We start from the raw sequence: 14644 nt of genomic DNA on the forward strand, positions 1-14644 counted from the left end.
TTGAGGTCCCTTCTAAACCCTGACAATTCTGTGACTGCAAGGAATCTGGACTGAGAATGTAAGCACAGAACTCCCAGCATGGCTGTCAAAAGCAGGGGGAAATGCCTAAAAATTCACAATTAGGCAATCAACATTAGCTTTAAAAATGGATCTGACTGCTTGGAGGAGAAGATGTCTCCTTGATACTGGGCCCTCAGGTTCTCATCCAGTAGCATAAAGCATTTCAAACTCTTACAGCCTGATGTATTTTACAGAATCCAGAATTAACCAGGTTGAAAAAGACCTCTGAGATCATCGAGTCCAACCTATCACCCACCACCATCTAATCAACTAAACCATGGCACCAAGTGGTCTTTCTAAACACCTCCAGTGATGGTGACTCCAGCACCTCCCTGGGCAGCACATTCCAATGGCCAGTTACTCCTTCTAGGAAGAATTTCTTCCTTTTAGTCTAAGTATACTCACAGGGTTCAAAAGAGGAATATCTGGGTGAAATGCAATGGTCTGTGATATACAGGTCAGGCTAAATGATCTAATGGTGCCTTCTGGCTGTACAAGCTACTCAAGCTATGAAATCTCTTTTACCCACTACTTACACTCAGTCTTTCCACCAGCACTGCAGTGCCTGAACTCTAAAAACCCCACACTGAGAAGGCAAGCATCTTACTCATTATGGCCTTTAATATCCCTTGCTGATAGTGTTCAATTTTTAAACAGCCCCTACCTGTCGTGCTCCCTTTCATGTCCTCTCCTAGTTACAGATATCATTTCAGAAGCAAAATATCTAAACAGCAAGCATAATAAAAATGAAGCAGGGTAAAGCCTGTTAGCAGTAGGGAGCAGATGTAGCAAAACTCTGCCAGTTCCCCTACATTTCTCCCCCAGCAGGGACTTTGAGTCAAGCTGTGAGTTAGTTCAATACAATAATGCACGCTGCTGTTCCTCCAATTGCACCTTCCCACACCTCACCATTGTAGCAAAAATTCACTTTGATTTGGGATTTCTTCCTTCATAATCATACTAATATTGAAAGGACATCCTGCAGAGCTAAATGTAAATTCCAGCCCTGCATGCTGGATGCTCAAAAGGGCAGGAGAATGTAAAATTGATAAGGGAATAATTACATCTTGGAAAAGCTGCTTTGTTTGCCTCAAAAGCATTAACTGTCTCCCAACAAACCAAAGGCTCCTGAGCCAAGAGATAACCACTTAATGGCTGAAGTTAATATTCCTTCAAACACCCCTTAAACATACATCATTCAATCTATCAGTTACCAGGGGGTGGGTGGGGGGAAGATAACTATTTAAGGAACAAAGTCATCAATTGATGGCAATAGAAACTGAAAGTCTGCCCCATGAAATGTGATCACAGACTGTCACTCGGAGGGGTTTATTTTGCAGGTGTGGTGTCAAAAAGAAGCACTTAGGAAAGAGACTTGGACTGAATGAAGGCTGTTCAAGAGGGAAAGATTCCACTTGAAAAGCATTTGGTGTGTGTGGAGCCACGTGGGACAGAACAGGAGGAAAGTCAATGGTCAAAATCCACTTTGTGGGCATTAAGGAGAACTGATTTTGTGATTTAGAATTTCAATTTCAGAGACTGATTGCCCAGAAGTTTTCCTTGAAAGTCTGCTTTCCTTCTGAACTCTGACCTGGAGCTCTGGAAATAGTATCCCCAGGATCTGAAGGGGGCCTACAAGAGGGCTGGGGAGGGACTGCTCAGGATCTCAGGTGGTGATAGGACCAGGGGGAAAGGAATGAAGCTGGAGGTGGGGAGATTCAGGCTGGAGGTGAGGAGGAAGTTCTTCCCCATGAGAGTGGTGAAGCCCTGGAATGGGTTGTCCAGGGAGGTGGTTGGGGCCCCATCCCTGGAGGTGTTTAAGCCCAGGCTGGATGAGGCTCTGGCCAGCCTGATCTAGTGTGGGGTGTCCCTGCCCATGGCAGGGGGCTTGGAACTAGATGATCCTTGTGGTCCCTTCCAACCCTGACTGATACTATGATAACTAATTTTCAAACCAATTTTCAGGCTTTACCTGACATACTAGAAAGAAATTCTTTACAGTGAGGCTGGTGAGACATTGGAAGAGGCTGCCCAGGGACATCGCTCCCTGGAGTTGCTCAAGGCCAGGCTGGATGAAGCATTGAATGACCTGGGCTAGTGGAAGGTGTCCCTGCTGATGGCATGGGAGGGGGTTGGAACTAGAGGATCTTTAAGGTCCCTTCCAACATAACCCATTCTATGACTCTATATTCTAACTGCAATCACCTGTTCACCTGCACATGCACAGCACCACCAGCTCCTGTTGTTGAGCCTGTAATGAAGAAGACTGTGATGCTGCTGGAGGCAGAATGAAAACCAAGTGACAATTCTGGTGGCACCACTAAACTTCTCTCAATTGTCAGGCTCTCTCTCACTGTACAGCCACCTTCAGTGGTAATTTGCTGAAGCTATTTGTGGTGCTGACCCCAGCCAGCAGCTAAGTACCTGCACAGCCACTCACTCACCCCCAGCAGGCTGGGAGGGACCACAGGAAGAGCAAAACCAGAGAGTATTCTTGGGTTGAGATAAAGAGAGTTTAACAAGTGAAAATTGTAAAACTGGTGAGGCAAAGACAAGAGTTCATTCTCTTCTCCTACTCTGCTCTTGTGAGACACCACCTGCAGTACTGTGTTCAGCTCTGGGGCCCCAGCTGTCCAGAAGGACATAGACCTGTTGAACTGAGTCCAGAGAAGGGCCACAAAGATCATCACAGAGATGGATTGCTTCTCACAGGCTGTGAGAGTTGGGGCTCTTCATCCTGGAGAAGCCCCCAAGGAGACCTGAGAGCAACCTTCTAGTACCTAAATGGGGCCTATAAGAAAGATGGAGAGGGCCTTTTTACAAGGGTATACTGTGATGGGACAAGGGCTAATGGCTTTAAACTGAAATTTAGATTAGACAAAAGATGAAGTCCTTCACTATGAGGGGGGTGAGAAACTGGGACAGATTGCCCAGAGAAGTTGTGCATGTCTTATCCTAAGGCCAGGTTGGATGGGTCTTTGAGCAACCTGGGCTAGTAGAGGTGTCCTTGCTCAGGGCAGGGGGGTTGGAACTAGACGATCTTTAAGGTCCCTTCCAACCCAAGCCATTCTGTGATTCTGTGATTCATCACCTGCCACTAATGGACTGATGCCCATTTAGGTTCTGAGGAATGCCCACTCCCAGGTTTTATTGCTGTGCAGGATCATAGAATCAGAGAATTGTTAGGGTTGGAAGGGACCTCAAGGCTCAGCCAGCTCCAAGCCCCCTGCCATGGCCAGGGACACCTCACACTACAGCAGGTTGCTCACAGCCACATCCAGCCTGGCCTTAAGAACCTCCAGGGATGAGGCTTCCACCACCTCCCTGGGCAACCTGTGTCAGTTTCTCACCACCCTGATAGGGTAGAACTTCTGAACCTATCCATTTCTAGGTTTTTATCCATTCCTCCTAGTCCTGTCACTCCCTGACACCCTAAAAAGTCCCTCTCCAGCTTCCTTGTAGGCCCCCTTCAGGTACTGGAAGGGTATTATATGGTATGGGATGTCCCAGATCTGTCCAAAACAGACCTGCTATGAAGGGCTGCTAAGAATAAAGTTCACTCCATCCTGACCAGACCAGAGCTGAGTCTGCTTCTTGCAACAAGAAGGCTTTGCCAGGTCCTGCATAACCATGCCAAAGAGGATACTGCCTGCAGAGCTACAGGAAAGGCTCTCAGTATAAAAGTTTGACTAGTTTCTGAGATCTGAGTTTTCTGATTTTCATTGAACTCACACCCAAAAAGTCAAGTTAAATACACTCCCTGGAAAAGACCAAGAACTAGAATGGCTACTTGGTGCTTAACATCAAACTGCACTGACTTGGAAAGAACCCTTGTGGTGTCTGAAAGAGATTCACTTGCTACAGTTTTAGGAAGGAGCAGTTGCTAATCATAGAATGGCTTAGGTTGGAAGGGACCTCAGAGATCATCTACTCCAACCTCTCCATCATGGGTAGGCACTCCTCTAAACTAGACTTGGCTGCTCAAGTCTGGGTCTGTGCAGGTCTGGGTGGCAGTCTGGCTTTTCTTGCAGTCCAAATCGACAGGATTAACCCAACCAGAAGAAAACAAAACAGCTCTGAAGCTGATGGTCTTCCTGAAATTCCTTTCCTAGTTGGGAGGATTCAAAGTGCCCTACACATAATTAGGACTTTGCTGGGTGAAATTTGATGCCTTTTCACCCAAAATGAGGCACTCCCCTCTATAAAGAGGCACAGATAACAGGTACTCACCTCAGGGCTGAAATCCTGTTAATGGCTTTTACAGTCATCACACATAAGACTTTTGACCAGGGGCTCTGGCCCAAGCAAACAGTGGATGCCTATATGCCCTCTTGCTTAACACAAAAGTGACAGGCTCAAACCAGAATTAATATTTTCAGCAAAGGAGATGAAGAACCACTCAAAAAAACTCTTCTAAGGGAACTGCTGCAAGGGAAAATCAGTCAGTCTGGATGAACCAGGCTGTTTACCAGCCTGAAGAACTTGACATCCACTTCTTCACTGTGTCTGACTGAAAAACAATGTTTACAATGCATGCACAGATTACCTGTAAATGGCAAAGAAGCTGGTGCAAACCACAGCATCACAGAATGTTAGGGGCAGAAAGGGACCTCAAAAGCTCATCCAGTCCAACCCCCCTGCCCGAGCAGGGTCATATACAGTAGGTCATGCAGGAGCGCATCCAGGCAGGTCTTGAATATCTCCAGAGAGGGAGACTCCACAACCCCCCTGGGCAGCCTGTTCCAGGCTTCTGTCACCCTCACAGTGACAAAATTTTTCCTTCTGTTTCCATGGAACTTCCTCTGCCTCAGCTTCCACCATTGCCCCTGGTGCTGTCATTGGGCATCACCCAGCAGAGCCTGGCTCCAGCCTCTGGGCACTCCCCCTGCACATCTTTATCAACATAAATGAGGTCACCCCTCAGGCTCCTCCTCTCCAAGCTACAGAGCCCTCAGCTCCCTCAGGCTCTCCTCATAAGGAAGATGTTCCACTCCTTAATAATTGTTGTGGTTCTGCATTGGACTCTTTCAAGCAGTTCCCTGAGGTCCTACTTGAACTCAGGGGTCCAAAACTGGACACAATATTCCAGATGCAGCCTCACCAGGGCAGAGTAGAGGTGGAGGAGAACCTCTCTGCACCTACTATCCACACTCCTTCTAATCCACCCCAGAATGGCATTGGCCTTCTTGGCCACAAGAGCACCTTGCTGGCTCATGGTCATCCCATCCACCAAATCAGTTCATGGAAATCAGAGCCATGCTGACTTGTACCAGCTAAGGATTTGATTGTATGTGTATCTGTCTACACCAACATTCACACAACAAATGCTCCCCATTCCTGTTCTCATGCTTTATAGCCTGCAAATGAAATTGCTGGATAGCATTTACAATGTTATGCAACCATACAATTTTTTAATGCAGAGAGATGTACTCAGTTGCTAATAATGGCTTCAGCTGAAACCATGCAGACTGCTTGGTTGGTCTTTTGTTGACTATATACCTATGAAGGCTCCACTTATGTTCCAAGCAGAATATCACAGTCTCACTAGAAGGTGAAATTGGCAAGCCTTTCAGCTCCCACCACGGCCCAGTGTTAAAAGGCAGGCTGTTTTCAAGGACCTCTGGAGTTCCACCATCTGCATTTGACCTGTGTTAAATATTCTCATTACAGCTGCTCCAAATGAATACAAAAGCTTTGCTAATCTGAAGGCAGGGGAAAGGAAATCCACCAGGCACAGGATGAAAGACCTGCTACCACTGTGCTGTTTGAATGCACTGCATGCTCTTAACATGGGCAATAAAAGAAGCCTGCTTTAATATATCAAACTATGGAGCACTCAAAACAGCAGCTAGGAGCACAAAATGTTAGAAGCCTGATGAGAGAAAAAAGGGCAAGAGAAACAAGTGCTGTCTTCCTACTGAATTTTTGACAGGCCAAAGGTACTGGCTGGTGGAAAGGGTTTTCAAAACTATTTAGTTTTCTCCTGGTAATGTTACCCCTTCTGTTAATCAACCCAGATGGGATTTGGCTGCAGTGTGAATGCAGGAGGAGTCTAATCTATTATTTATACTTTTATACTATTCATTTACTTCTGTTCCTCACCTATTCTCTTCAAGAAACTGGTAAAAGGAGGAGACCAATTCAGTTAGTATGACTTATGCTATTATTTAGAGGACACAGAATTCACAATCATAGATCCATTAAGGCTGGAAAAGACCTTTAAGATCATGGAGTCCAACTCTACCCCAACTACCATGAGCACTAAATTACATCCTGAAGCACCACACCCACAGCTTCCTGAACACCTCTAGAGATGGTGACTCCATCACCTCCCTGGGAAGCCTGGTCCAATGTCTCACCACTCTCTCACCAAAAAGTCTTTCCTAATGTCCAATCTAAACCTACTCTGGCACAACTTAAACCCATTTTCTCTCATCTTATCACTGGTTGCTTGGGAGAAGAGACCAGCACCAGCCTTACTCCAACCCCCTGTTAGGTAGTTGTAGAGAGCAGTAAGATCTCACCTCAGCCTTCTCTTCTCCAGACTAAATGACCCCAGCTCCCTCAGCTGCTCTTCATATGACACCCTCCAAACCCCTCAGCAGCCTTGTTGCTCTTCTCTGGACAAAGAATCATGGAATTGTTAGGGTTGGAAGGGACCTCAAGGATCAGCCAGTTCCAAGCCCCCTCCCATGGGCAGGGACACCTCACACTACAGCAGGTTGCTCACAGCCACATCCAGCCTGGCCTTCAAAAACCTCCAGGGATGAGGCTTCCACCACCTCCCTGGGCAACCTGTGCCAGTCTCTTACCACCCTCATGGGGAACAACTTCTTACTAACATCCAATCTGAATCTACTCACTTCTAGTTTTGTTCCATTTCCCCCAGTCCTATCACTCCCTGATACCCTCAAAAGTCCCTCTCCAGCTTTCTTGTAGCCCCCTTCAGATATTGGAAGGCCACAATTAGGTCTCCTGGGAGCCTTCTCTTCTCCAGACTGAACAGCCCCAAGTCCCTCAGTCTGTGCTCATAGCAGAGCAGCTCCAGCCCTCTGCTCATCCTCATGGCCCTTCTCTGGACATGTTCCAGCACCTCCAGATCATTCCTGTAATAAGGGGCCCAGAACTGGATGCAGTACTCCAGCTGTGGTCTCAGCAGAGTGGAGTAGAGAGGGAGAATCACCTCCCTGGCCCTGCTGGCTCTGCTTCTCTTGCTGCAGCCCAGGCTCTGCTTGGCTCTCTGGGCTGCAAGTGCTGACTGCTGGCTCCTGTTGAGCTTCTCCTCCACCAGCACTCCCAGGTCCTTTTCTTCAGAAGCATGATGCTAACTGGCTGCCATGAAAACATAGTAATTATTCCAAAACCCCACTGCTTGTAGCTAGGCAGCTTCTTGTTCAGGGGCTTAAGTTGTTTGCAACTTGTGATCCAGACATCGTTTGGGAGGTGAGGTGGAAAGACACAGGGCAGTGCCAGTGGTATTGATGGGGGTACAATGTGGGGTGCTCCCTGGAATGGGCCCAGTGCCCCCCTAGCTGACTGCTCTCAGAGAGCTTTTAAAAATCCTCTTTCAGGCTCATTTACATCTTTTGACATCTAACCAGTTTGTAAATCTGCCCCCAAAAGGTTTAAATTTAGAGCCTGAGCATTGGCATCAAGCTCCCCGAGTGCGGAAACAAGCAAGAGAGCCGTTTGCAGCAGCTATCAGATCTAACACTGCAAATCTCTTCCCCATCACTTCTGCATTACATGATATTAAGACACTGTCAACAACCTGACTGGCATTCCTGGCAGAATGAAACTCAGCTGCAGCACTCTTTGCTGGATTGGAAACAATCATGGGATCACAGCCACTCATCCTGAATGCTCGCTGCAGGAAGCCAAGGAAGCTTCTGTCAGAAGGTGGGCTGCAGAACTTTTAAAGGTATCACAGAATCATTCAGGTTGGAAAAGACCCTCAGGATCACCAAGTCCTAGCCAGAACCCTACTCTACAAGAGTCACTCCTAAACCATAGCCCCAAACACCACATCCATACCACCTTTAAACACATCCAGGCTTGGGGATTCAACCACCTCCCTGGGCAGCACATTCCAGTGCCTGACTGCTCTTGCCCTGAAAAAAATGTTTCCTAATGATCAATTTAAACCTACCCAGCTGTAGCTTGAGGCCATTCCCTCTTGTTCTGTCACTACCTATGAGAAGAGACCAGCACCAACCTCTCTTCAGTGTCCTTGCAGGGAGCTGTAGAGAGCAATGAGGTCTCCCCTCAGCCTCCTCTCTTTCACACTAACCATCCCCAGCTCCTTCAGTTGCTCTTCAACAGATTTATTCTCCAGGCCCTTCCCAGCTTCCTTGCCCTCCTCTGCACTGGCTCCAGCACCTCCACATCTGCCCCAAACTGGACACAGTACTCCAGGTGTGACCAGAGCTGAGTCCCAGGGCATAATCACCTCCCTGCTCCTGCTGGACACAGCATTGCTGATACAGGCCAGGACGCCATCGACTTTCTTGGCCACCTGGGCACACTGCTTGCAAAGAACATTTGCTCAGGAATTTATTGGAGGGAGGGGATCAGACCACTAAGATCTTCTCTGTCCTCACAGCAGAGGAGCTCCAGCCCTCTTGAGGCACATTCTGCCCCGTCCATACGTAATCACAACCTTGCCCACCTCAGCCTTGGTAGTAACAGGAGTGCAGTGCACCACTTGAAATACTCCAACAAACTACCACAGGGAGGGTTCTGCATGGAAAACCCCTGGAGAGGGAAAAAAGAAGGCAGGGGGTGGACTCAGCTCCCAGGTAACTCTAGTGGGAGCGCCGTCGGCAGGGTACAACTCAACCCCCCCTGAACAAAGTGGTGCCACAAAGTAAATGAACACAAACTTTGCAGGCACAGGCACTGTTCCATCATCACACAATAATTACTTGGAATGTTTCCATCTATCAATAATGCCATCTGTCCCACCCAATACAAATGGACCACAACCCATCTGCCTCATGTGGTGTGTTTTTTTCCCCCCTATTGATTACTCTGCTGAATGAGTTAGCAAAACTGCTTTATCAAACCATCCTATTGCATGACACTGTCATTAAAAGATGTGAAAGGAAAACACAGGATGAGACTTAATTGGGAAACTGTCAGTTCTTCTTCCAGGAAGTTTTAGCAGTGCTATAAAGTTGTGGGGGGGGAGTAGGGGGGGAGGGGGTGGCTGTTTTAATGAAAAAAGTAATTAAAAATAATAACCTCTAAATGCTGAGCCCAAACTCTTCTACCACACAACTGTTAGTACTTCTGACTAGGTGTGTTAGGGAAGGTCCCTAAATTCATCTCCCCAGGATTGCTTCAAAGTGTGCCTGGGAACTCCCACAGGACTGTGGATGGAGTGTAACTTAAAAATAGGGTGGGGAGAAGCTGCCAATGGCTGGCACTTGGATTTGTTAATTCCAATTATTTCCCCTAGGCTTTGGCTTTGATTATTTGTTTGCATAGCTGCCTTTATGCTGTTTTTGCAGCCTGTTTTTTACCTTGAACTTGTGCTTTCCTCAACTCGATTTCCACTCCTGCAGCTGCAGCCTGGCTTTTCTTTTCATTTGAACCACTGCTTTCCTCTCTGCAGATATGCAATGGATGTGTTCCTGTGTGACCTGCTCTAGGTGATCCCACTCTGGCAGAGGGGTTGGACTGGATGAGCTTCCTGGGTCCCTTCCAACCCCTAACATTCTGTGATTCCTGAACTAGAATTTGTTTTCTCCAGCAGCACTGCTTAACAGCAATGCAGCCTTATGATAGCATCATAGTATCAGTCAGGGTTGGAAGGGACCACAAGGATCATCTAGTTCCAACCCCCCTGCCATGGGCAGGGACACCCCACACTAGATCAGGCTGGCCAGAGCCTTGTCCAGCCTGGTCTTAAACACCTCCAGGGACGGGGCCCCAACCACCTCCCTGGACAACCCATTCCAGGGCTTCACCACTCTCATGGGGAAGAACTTCCTCCTCACCTCCAGCCTGAACCTCCCCACCTCCAGCTTCATTCCATTCCCCCTAGTCCTATCACTACCTGATAGCCTGAGAAGTCCCTCCCCAGCCTTCTTGTAGGCCCCCTTCAGATACTGGAAGGCCACAATTAGGTCACCTCAGAGCCTTCTCTCCTCCAGACTGAACAGCCCCAACTCCTTCAGTCTGTCCTCACAGGAGAGCAGCTCCAGCCCTCTGCTTATCCTCGTCGCCCTTCTCTGGACACCTTCCAGCACCTCCAGATCCCTCTTGTAATAGAGGCTCCAGATCTGGAGGCAGTACTCCAGGTGGGGTCTCGGCAGAGCTGAGCAGAGGGGGAGAATCACCTCCCTTGCCCTGCTGGCCACACTTCTCTTGCTGCAGCCCAGGATCTGATTGGCTTTCTGGGCTGCAAGTGCACACTGAGAGCTCCTGTTGAGCTTCTCCTCCACCAGCACCCCCAAGTCTCTCTCCTCAGGGCTGCTTTCCAGCCAGACCCTGCCCAGCCTGGACTTGTGGCTGGGATTGCCTTGACCCAGCTGCAGGACCCTGCACTTGGTTTTGTTGAACCTCATGAGGTTGGCTTGTGCCCACCTCTCCAGCCTGTCAAGGTCCCTCTGGATGGCATCCTTTTCCTCCACCAACAGAACTGAAATGTTTAGCTCAGATCCCACAATACCCTTTCAGTCCTAACAAAGGAAGCATCTCTCAACGTTCCAAGTGTTGATCCAAAGAACTTTTTGGTAGCTCAGTGATTTCTTTTTCTCAGTGGTGCTGCTTTCCTACTCTTCCCTCTCTGCTATTTTTCTCTTTCTACTACAGCCTTCCACACCTCCATCAGATTTCCTCTGTCACCCTGAACAGCATTTCCAATGACACTGTGACTCAAAGGGACAGAGAGAAGGGCTGGATGCCAGCTCTCAGGACACAACCTCTGGTGGCTGTGGGTAACTGGAGTTCAGGGAGACAATACCCAGGGTTACACTGGAGGGGTAAGACTGCAGGGAATGGTGCTTGGAGCACAGCTACTGAGCTGCCATCTGGAATGAGGGAAACCAGGATGACAGGAGTGGAAAGGAGTTGTGTAGGAAGCAAGGAATGATGCTGGAATAAGGAAGTTTGGAGAGGAGGAGCTTGAGGGGTAACTTCATTAATGTTTATAAGTACGTAAAGGGTGAGTGCCCAGAGGCTGGAGCCAGGCTCTGCTGGGTGATGCCCAATGCCAGCACAAGGGGCAATGGTGGAAGCTGAGGCAGAGGAAGTTCCATGGAAACAGAAGGAAAAATTTTGTCACTGTGAGGGTGACAGAAGCCTGGAACAGGCTGCCCAGGGGGGTTGTGGAGTCTCCCTCTCTGGAGATATTCAAGACCTGCCTGGATGCGCTCCTGCATGACCTACTGTAGATGACCCTGCTCTGGCAGGGGGGTTGGACTGGATGAGCTATCGAGGTCCCTTCCAGCCCCTGACATTCTGTGATGCTGTGAAGGGGCCAGAGTTTGGGTGTCTGAAACAAATCAGAAGTTGCTGGGGGTCCAGCTTGCTTACTGTTCCAATTTGCTCCCTCTCTTACAATTGCTCAGTAGAGACACTCCTCTGAGTATCAGTAAAACAACAGATTACTCTGAAACACACTCAATTTATCTTTCTCCTCATCATTCAAGTAGTCCCTAAAAGACAACTGTCACTGTCAACATGACAAGAGGTCCTGTAAAGTCCAGGTAAGTGTGTCTGACCCTGTGGCCTTATCTCAGACAAAGCTTTGGCCAAATCTGTGTCCACATCCTGCTCTTAAAAGGAAACCTTTTGATTTATATGAACACACCCAGAGAACAATTCTCACACTGCTTTCTATTTTATGCTCTGCTGGGCCAAATTTATTTGTGTCCTAAACAATTTATACAATCCCTTTTGTGCTTTACACACTGCTGACATGAAGTATGTTGAATGATTTCACTGAAGCTGCTGAACAGTGTTATTTATGCAGAGGATATTTACCAGACATCACTATATCACAGAACACTAATAATTTTTGCTGCTCTAAAAATAACCTTTGGCAGTTCAGATGGGTGTGATTTACTCACTGTGTTAAATACAAACACCTCCATTTTAATATACCCTCATTTTTGCCATTAAATGTAGAATATTCAATAAATATAAGTCTAAAATCCATCTATAAAATCCTCTTTGGGAGTGTTCACAGAGTCACAGAACTAACCTGGTTGGAAAAGCCCTTTGAGATCATCAAGTCCAACCTATCACCCCACACCATCTAACCAGCTAAACCATGGCACTAAGCTGATCTGCCTGAGGGTAAGGAAGGCTCTGCAGACAGACCTGGACAGGCTGGATTGATGGGCCAAGGCCAACTATATGAGGTTCAGCAAGACCAAGTATTGGGTCTTCCACTTAAGCCAAAACAACACCATGGACCACTCCAGGCTTGGGGAAAGCTGCCCAGCAGAGGAAGACCTGGGGGTGTTGATTGACAACCAGATGAGCATGAGCCATCAGTGTGCTCAGATGGCCAAGAAGGCCAGCAGCAGCCTGGCCTGTATTGGGAAGAGCAGGACCAGCAGGACCAGGGAGGTGATTAGACTCAGCACTGGTGAGGCCACGTCTTGAGCACTGGGTTCAGCTTTGGGACAAAGACATTGAAGTGCTGGAGTGGGTCCAAAGAAGAGCAGTGAAGCTGGTGAAGGATCTGGGGAGCAGGTCTTGTGAGGAGAGGCTGAAGGAACTGGGGCTGTTTAGCCTGGAGAAAAGGAGGGGAGACCTCACTCTTTACAAGTCTCTGAAAGGAGGTTGCAGTGAGGTGGGTGTTTTCTTCCTGGCAACAAGTGACAGGACAAGAGGAAAGGGCCTCAAGTTGCACCAGGGAAGCTTTAACTTGGATATTAAAAGAAATTTCTTCACCAAAAGGGTTCTCAAACACTGGAACAGACTCCCCAGGAGGGGTGTTTGAATCCCCATCCCTGGAGGTGTGTAAAAGACAAACAGATGTGGTGCTAAGGGACATGGTTTAGCACCAGACTTGGAAGAGTTAATGGTCAGACTCAACGAACTTAAAGTTCTTTTCCAACCAAAAAGAGTCTGTGATTCTACAACACCTTCAGTTTCATGGTTTCAATGTACAGTTTACAAGAAGTGAGTTCTGCTCTGTGTTGTTTTGTTTGCACAAACTCCTCTTCTGATGGGTGACAGAGGCAGGAAAAAATTAATGGAGACACCATCTATTCTTACTAAGTAATCCTTAGAATCATAGAATCAACCAGGCTGGAAAAGACCCTCGAGAGCATCGAGTCCAACCTATTACCCAACACAACACCATCTCATCAATTAAACCATGGCACCAAGTGCCTCATCCAGGCTCTTTTTAAACACTTCCAGGGATGGTGACTCCATCACCTCCCTGGGCAGCACATTCCAATGGTCAATTGGAATGTTCCTGTGAGGAACTTCTTCCTAACATCCAGCCTAAACCTCCCCTGGCACAGCTTGAGACTGTGTCCTCTTGTTCTGGTGCTGGTTGCCTGGGAGAAGAGCCCAACCCCTACCTGGCTACAACCTCCCTTCAGGTCGCTGTAGACAGCAATGAGGTCTCCCCTGAGCCTCCTCTTCTTCAGGCTAAACACTGCCTGCTTAGGCTGATATTGATTCAGGACTTTGGCCACAGCTTGAACTAACTTCAAGAATAACAAAATACTTTTGGTTTGGCTCACTTAGTTTACTTCCTGAGGAACACAGACCATAATTTCCTGCCATGCTATCTGACAGAATTGACTGTGGTGGTTTGGGAATATCAAAAAATAAACAAACCCCCACACAAGTAAGGGATGTGCTACTGAGACTCTTCAATGCAGATGCCTTCAAGGTAAAGCCTCTCTGCTCTGGCTTCCACACAGAAAGGCAATAACCTACAGCAGCCAACAGGCTACTCCAAAAGAGAGGGAAAAAAGGTTCCTGTTTTCACTGATTCTATGGAATAAGTGGGGGAGAAGTACAAATGTACAGTGGATCAGTCATTTTACAGACTTCTTCCCAATTTCAAACCTCACTGTTTACCTGATTCTGAGAGTAAAGCTACCCTCAACTCTGCCCTGGTGAGACCACACCTGGAATGCTGTGTCCAGTTTTGGGCTCCCCAGTTCAAGAGAGGCAGAGACCTGCTGGAGAGAGTCCAACAGAGAGCCACGGGGATGATCAGGGGACTTGAGCATCTCCCCTGTGAAAAGAGTCTTGAGAGACCTGGAGCTGTTTAGTCTGAAGAAGAGAAGGCTGAAAGGGGATCTGATCAATGTCTGTGATTATCTGAGGGGTGGGTGTCAAGTGGAAAGGGCCAAGCTCTTTTCAGTGGAGCACAGTAATAAGACAAGGAAGAACAAGTACAAGCTTGAACATAGAAGGTTTCACCTCAACATGAGGAGAAACTTCTTTACAGCGAAGGTGATGGGGCACTGGAGCAGGCTGCCCAGAGAGGTGGTGGAATCTCCTTCTCTGGAGACTTTCCAACCCCATCTGGATGCATTCCTGTGCAGACTACCCTGGGTGATCCTGCTTTGGCAGGGGTTGGACTGGATGATCTCTGCAG

At 47.9% G+C, this 14644-nt stretch overlaps 1 protein-coding gene across 1 annotated transcript in view; it reads right to left on the reverse strand.

Annotated features, from left to right (window-relative positions):
• The window catches only part of DPH6 (diphthamine biosynthesis 6), a 213956-nt gene that overhangs the window by 50832 nt on the left and 148480 nt on the right, over positions 1-14644 (reverse strand). The window lies entirely within an intron of this gene.

This window comes from Dryobates pubescens, chromosome 5, assembly GCF_014839835.1.
Source record: "Dryobates pubescens isolate bDryPub1 chromosome 5, bDryPub1.pri, whole genome shotgun sequence".
Classification (NCBI taxonomy): Eukaryota; Metazoa; Chordata; class Aves; order Piciformes; family Picidae; genus Dryobates; species Dryobates pubescens.